Below are 6,939 nucleotides of genomic sequence, written 5' to 3'. Positions count from 1 at the left end.
CCCTTTTTCTCCCCTCACCCTTTCTCCCTCCCTCTCCCCCTCCACCCCTCAATCTCCCTCTCTTCCTCCTACCCTCTCTCCCTATCCCTTGCTCTCCTTCACGCGCTCTCTCTCCCTCTTACTCACACACTCCCTCTCCCTCCCTCTCTCTCCCTCCCTCTCTCTCCGGCGCTCTCTCCCTCTCTCTCCCTCTCCCTAACTCTCGCTCTCCTTCCCTCCCCCTCCTCTCTCCCTCTCCTTCACACTTTCCCTCTCCCTCAGGCACTCCCTTTCACTCAAACACTTCCTCTCCCTCTCCCTCTCCATTGCTCTCTCCCTCTCCCTAACTCTCCCACTGCTTCCCTCCTCCTCCTCTATCCCACTCCCTCCTTCCCTCTCCCTCTCTACCTCCCGCCCTCTCTCCCTCCCTTTCTCTCCCTCCTCCTCTCACTCTCTCTCTTCCTTACACACTCCCTCTCCCTTACTCTCGCTCTCCTGCCTTCCCCCTCCCCTCTCCAGTTCCCTCCCCCTCCCTCCCTATATCCCTGTCCCTCACACACTCCCTCTCCCTCTCCGTTTCTGTCCCGAACTCTCCTTCTGCTTCCTTCCTCTCTCCCACTCCCTCCTTCCCTCTCCCTCCCTTCATCCCTCCCCCTCTCCCTCCCTTTCTCTCCCTCTCCCTCTCCATCCAGTCGCCCTTGGGCAATACCTTGGGTCAGAGCTGAAATCACGAGGAGAGTGGATGTGGGTCCAAACATCTTCGCGGCCTGGGTTCATGAGAGGAGACTCAATCTGAAAAAGATAATGACAGGATCGAGTGAACAATCTGGAGACTGGAGTGTCCGAGGGAGCCAGGTCCAGAGGGCGATTCTAACAGGACCATCTGAGGCAGAGGCACATCTCACTCTGAAAAACAGGAGAGGCAAACAGGAACTCACGGTGAAAATCTCAACCACAGGATCATTTCTTAAAGGGTGTTCAAACAAAGCAGAGACACAGAAAGAGAGCGAAGGAGGTAGTGAGACAGAGAGAGTGAGGGAGAGGGAGGTGGAGAAGTGTAGCGAAGGAATTCCTGAGCTCAGGACCCCAGGCAGCTGAAGGCAGGGACCCCAATGGCCAAGCAATGGGAATCGGGGGATACTCAAGATGCCAGGATTGGAGGGGGTACAGAGATAGGGAGGGGATGTAGGGGCTGGCGGAGGCTACAGTGATAGGGAGGGGTGTAGGGGCTGGAGGAGGTTACAGAGATAGGGAGGGGTGTAGGGGGTGGAGGGAGTTACAGTGATAGGGAGGGGTGTAGGTGCTGGAGGGGGTGACAGAGATAAGGAGAGGGTATAGGGGCTGGAGGAGGTTACAGAGATAGGGAGGGGGTGTAGGGGCTGGAGGAGCTTACAGAGATAGGGAGGGGGTGTAAGGGCTGGGTGAGTTTACAGAGATGGGGGGGTGTAGGGGCTGGAGGAGGTCACAGAGATAGGGAGGGGGTGTAGGGGATGGAGGAGGTTAAAGAGATAGGGAGGGGGTGTAGGGGCTGGAGGAGGTTACAGAGATAGGGAGGGGGTGTAGGGGATGGAGGAGGTTACAGTGATAGGGAGGGGGTGCAGGGGATGGAGGGGGTTACAGAGATAGGGAGGGGGTGTAGGGGATGGAGGAGGTTACAGAGATAGGGAGGGGGTATAGGGGCTGGAGGAGGTTACAAAGGAAAAACCACAAGAGGTCTGAGTAGCAGTTGGCCTTTCAGCCCATTGAGTGTGCTCTATTATTCAATGAGATTGTGGCTAATCTGATTATCCTCAATGTGATTTTCCTGCCTTTTCCCAATAATCCTCAACTCCCTTCCTGATTAAAATTCCCTCCGTCTCAGCCTTGAATATTCTCAATGACCCAGACCGACAGCCCCTCTGCGGTGAAGAATTCCACAGATTCACTCCTCTCGGAGAGAAGAAATTCCTCCTCATCTCTATCTACAATGTGCCCCTTGCTCCAAAGTGACTCCCTTTTGTCTCAGACTCTCCCAGGTAGGGAAACAATCTCTCCACATCTCCCCTGTCCCATCCCCACCCCCACCCCCACAAGAATCTTGTATATTTCAATCAGGTCTCCTCTCTTTCTTCTGAATACAGACTCAACCTCTTCAGCCTCTCCTCATAAGACACCCCTGGGATCAGTCAAGAAAGTAAACTGAGGCCACATGAGCAAGCAATGTAAAATCTGACACTAAGCGCTTCTATTCAAAATAGAGATTCTTTCAATAAGTCTCTGGATGGCAAACATTACAAAAGCAGAATCACAATTCTCCTCCAAGTCACTAATTCTATGTTGTAAATAAGTGTGGTCCCAGCACTGATCCCTGTGGCTCTCCATTAGTTATAGGCTGACATCCTGAAAATGTGCCATTTTTTCCCCAACACTGTTTTCTACAAGCCAGCCAATCCTCGATCTAACACCATGGCCCCTTATCTTATTAGGCAGCCTGATGCATGGTACCTTGGCAAACACCTTCTGAAAATTCAACATGATAGTCCAGTTGTTCCCCTTTATCTAACCTGCTCGTTTCCACCTCAAAGAGTTCAAGTTCATTTTGCAGGCTTGACTTCCCCTTCATGAAGCCACACTGACTCTTCTTAATTGTATAATATATTTCTAGACGTTCTGCTATTACATCCTTTGTAATAGACACGAACATTTCCCCAATAACAGATGCTAAGTAACCTATTCTGTGTCTTCCCTTTTCATATAAAGGTGATACATTGGCAGCTTTCCAATCCTCTGGGACTTTTCCAGAATCTAGGGATTCCTGGAAGATTACTACAAGTGCATCCACTATCTCTGTAGCTACTTCCCTTAATATCTTGGGACAGGGGCTTATCTGTCTTTAACTCCATTAGTTTCCCAAGCACTAGTTATAGAGTCATTGAAGCCATGCAGAACGGAAGCAGAATCTTCGGTCAAACCAGGCTGTGCTGACCATAATCCCAAACTAAACTAGCCCCACCTGCCTGCTCCTGGCCCATATTCCTCCAAACCTTTCCTATTCATGTCCTTATGTCTCTTAAACAGTGTAACTGTACCTGCATCCACCACTTACAGTCACAGAGTCATAGAGATGTACAGCACAGATACAGACCTTTCAGTCCGGTTCATCTACGCCAGTCAGATATCCTAAATAAATCCAATCCCATTTCCCAGCCTTTGGCCCATATCCCTCTAAACCCTTCCTATCTATGTCCCCATCCAGATGCCTTTTAAATGTTGTAATTGTACCAGCCTCCACCACTTCCTCTGCCAGTTCGTTCCATTCACGCACCACCCTCTGTGTGAAAAATTTGCTCCTCAGGTCCCTTTTAAATCTTTCCCCTCTCACCTTAAACGTATGTCCTTTAATTTTGGGCTCCCCTACCCTGCGGAAAAAGACCATGTCTATTTACCCTATCCATGCCCCTCATGATTTTATAAACCTCTATAAGGTCACCCCCTCAGCCTGCGACGCTCCAGGGAAAATAGCCCCGGCCTATTCAGCCTCTCCCTGTAGCTCAAACCCTCCAATCCCGGCAACATCCTTGTAAATCTTTTCTGAACCCTTTCAAGTTTCAAAAAAAATCCTAAATTAACCTAGTCCCATTTGCCAGCATTTGGCCCATATCCCTCCAAACCCTTCCTATCCATGTCCTTATCAAAATGTCTTTTAAACGCTGTAACTGTACCCACATCCACCACTTCCTCAGGAAGTTCATTCCGCACACAAACAACCCTCTGTGTAAAAAAATTGCCCCAGTGTCTTTTTTAAAATCTTTCTCCTCTCTCTTTAAACATGTGTCCCCCAGTCTTGTAATTCCCCACCCTAGGGAAAAGATAGCTACCAGTGACTTTATCTATACCTCTCATGATTTTATAAGCTTCCATAAGATCACCTAAACCTCCTACGTCCCAGCCTATCCAGCCTCCTTTTATAACTCAAACCCTCCATTCGCGGCAACATTCTGGCAAATCTCTTCTGAGCCCTCTCCAGTTTAATAATATCCTTCCTATAACAGGGTGATCAGAACTGGACACAGTGCTCCAGAAGAGGCCTCACCAAACGTCCTGTACAACCTCAACATGACGTCCCAACTCCTATACTCAAAGGTCTGAGCAATGAAGGTAAGTGTGCTAAATGCCTTCTTAACCCCCCTGTCTATATGTGACACAAACTTCAAAGAATTATGTACCTGAACCCCTAGGTCCCTCTGTTCTACAACACTACCCAAGGTCCTACTTTTCACTGTACAAGTCCTGCCCTTGTTTGTTTTACCAAAATGCAATACCTCACATTTATCCAAATTAAACTCCATCTGCCACTCCTCAGCCCATTGACCCAATTGATCAAGATCTCTTTGTAATCTTTGATAATCTTCTTCACTATCCATAAATACTTCTTGCCTTTATGTCCCTTCCCTCTGCTTGTCACTTGAATATTTAGTGACTTTGGGATGCTATTTACTGCGAAAAGTGATGCAAAGATTTATTCAACTCTTTTGCCATTTCCTGGTTGCCCAATATTAATTCCCCAACCTCATTCTCTATATTCACTTTGGTCTCTCTCTTTTCTTAATTTGTTAAAGGAATCCATTTTGAATAAAGCTCTTACCACCTGATTTTATGTTACTTAGCTCACTTGCCCTCAGTTTATTTTCTCCCTCTTAATTATGCTTTTGTTGGTTTTAAAGCTTTCTGTCTTGCTGCTAATCTTTGCCAAGTTGCATGTTTTCCTTTCAGTTTGATGTGATCCTTAACTTCCCTGGTTAACTGCGACTAGTATAACACAGTGTGGAGCTGGAGGAACACAGCAGGCCAGGCAGCATCAGAGGATCAGGAAAGCTGACATTTCAGGTTTACCCCCTTCATCAGGACTTGGTTAACCCATGGTTAGTTTGTCCACTCCCACTAAAATCCTTCTTCCTCATCCTGAGTCTTTGCTGTGAGTCACAAATTACTTTGTGTGAAACATCGACCATTCTTCCACAGAGATAGTAGGAACTGCCGATGCTGGAGAATCTGAGATAACAAGGTGTAGAGCTGGAGGAACACAGCAGGCCAAGCAGCATCAGAGGAGCAGGAAAGCTGATGTTTCGGGTCTGGACCCTTCTTCATTTTCTGAAGAAGGGTCTAGGCCTGAAACATCAGCTTTCCTGCTCCTCTGATGCTGCCTGGCCTGCTGTGTTCATCCATCTCTACACCTTGTTATCTTGACCATTCTTCATCACTGTCTTTTCTGCTAAGCTCCTTTCCAGACCATTTCAGCCAGTTCTGCTTTCATCCCTCTGTAATCACCCCTGATTTAAGGCTAACACAGTTGTTTCTGACCCAAATTCCTCCCACTCAAACTGGATGCCACATTCCACTAAGTTATGATCACTATTTCCAAGGAGAGCTTTCCTTCTGAAATAATTCATTGTATCACCTTATTGCATGTCAAAAATAGCCTGATCCACATAGGAATCAGTCTTGAAAGCACTCTATGAGTTCTTCCTCGCAGCTTTCTCTAGCTACCCCACTCTATAGTCACCCAGGATTAATGTCTCCACTGTGCTACAAGCCCTCATCTGATTTAATCTCTGACTTACAGAACAGCTACTGAAGAGGGATCCCCGTTGACCATTCCCAAGCGTCTCCTTCCTGTCTCGACTTATCTCTGGGTTCTACATCACCCTCCTGCGGTTATACAGGGCCTTGGTGAGGCCACACCTTGAGTATTGGGCATAGGTTTGGTCTCCTGGTCTGAGGAAGGATGTTCTTGCTATTGAGGGAGTCCAGCGAAGGTTCACCAGACTGATTCCCGGCAAGGCAGGACTGACATTTGAGGAAAGACTAGGTCGAGGAATTTAGAAGACTGGGGGGGGAGTGGGGGCGGGGTGTTGCATCTCATAGAAACACACGAAATCCTGATGGGACTAGACAGACTCGATGTGAGAAGAATGTTCATGATCAGTACAGGTTCCTAGTGAAAGGTCCTGACCCGAAATGTCAACTTTCCCGCTCCTCTGACGCTGCCTGACCCTGCTGTGTTCCCCCAGCTCCACACTGCGTTATCTCTGTCTCCAGTATCTGCTGTCCTTGCTATCTCTAAGAATGTTCCCAAAGTCCAGAACATAGGGGTCACAGTCGAAGAATAAGGGGTAGGCCAATCAGGACTGAGATAAGGAAGAATTTCTTCACTCAGAGAGATGTGAACCTTTGGAATTCTCTCCCACAGGAAGCTGTTGGGGCCATTTGGTTGGATATATTCAAGGGGGAAGCTGGATGTGACACTTGTGGCGAAAGAGATCAAGGGATACAGAGAGAAAGTGGGAAAACGGAGATTGCACAATTGTATGGAATGGTGGTGCAGGATGTACGGGCAGAGTGACCTACTCCTGCACCTGCTTTCTATGTTTCTACCTGATCCCAGATCATTTCTTGCCATCCTACTTATCCAATCTGTACTGACAAAGCAGTCTCACCATCTTTCCCTTTCTGACTGTTCTTTTGTTAAAACACCTACCCCTGAAAATTCAGTCCCCACCTTTCAATTACATCCTCAACAAAAGTTATAGGACCTTATTTGTGAACCACTACTTGTCCTGCTCATTCATGTAATTTATTCTAAATATTACACATATTTAAGTAAAAAGTTATTAATTAATATCACCTTTCAACAATTGCTTCCCTTATAACTTTATTCACTATTTTTTCTTTTTTCAAAATTCTACTTTATCCTGTCCGTCTCTGGCTGTCATTATCTAACTCGATGGCTCATAAAGCTGCCGAACCCTCTTGATGTTTAAGCCTATATTACTCTCTCGTCCAGACACTTCTCCCTCTCTAATTGGATTAAAGCTCTCTCACATGCGTGGAGGTGGAAGGATAGGGAGGGAAGCAACAGGAAATGGAGGAGCAGCGCTCCCTCAGCACTGACCCTCCGACAGTGCCCGCTCCCTCAGCACT

The 6,939-nt window shown here is 47.4% G+C and overlaps 1 protein-coding gene across 1 annotated transcript in view; it reads right to left on the bottom strand.

Moving 5' to 3' along the window:
* The window catches only part of LOC109926400 (sialoadhesin-like), a 35,071-nt gene that overhangs the window by 2,465 nt on the left and 25,667 nt on the right, over nt 1-6,939 (bottom strand). The window lies entirely within an intron of this gene.

Source organism: Rhincodon typus, chromosome 47, assembly GCF_021869965.1.
Source record: "Rhincodon typus isolate 14 chromosome 47, sRhiTyp1.1, whole genome shotgun sequence".
NCBI classification, from domain to species: domain Eukaryota; kingdom Metazoa; phylum Chordata; class Chondrichthyes; order Orectolobiformes; family Rhincodontidae; genus Rhincodon; species Rhincodon typus.
Note: the sequence above shows the minus strand (reverse complement) of the source record. Positions and strands in the feature narration are given on the sequence as shown.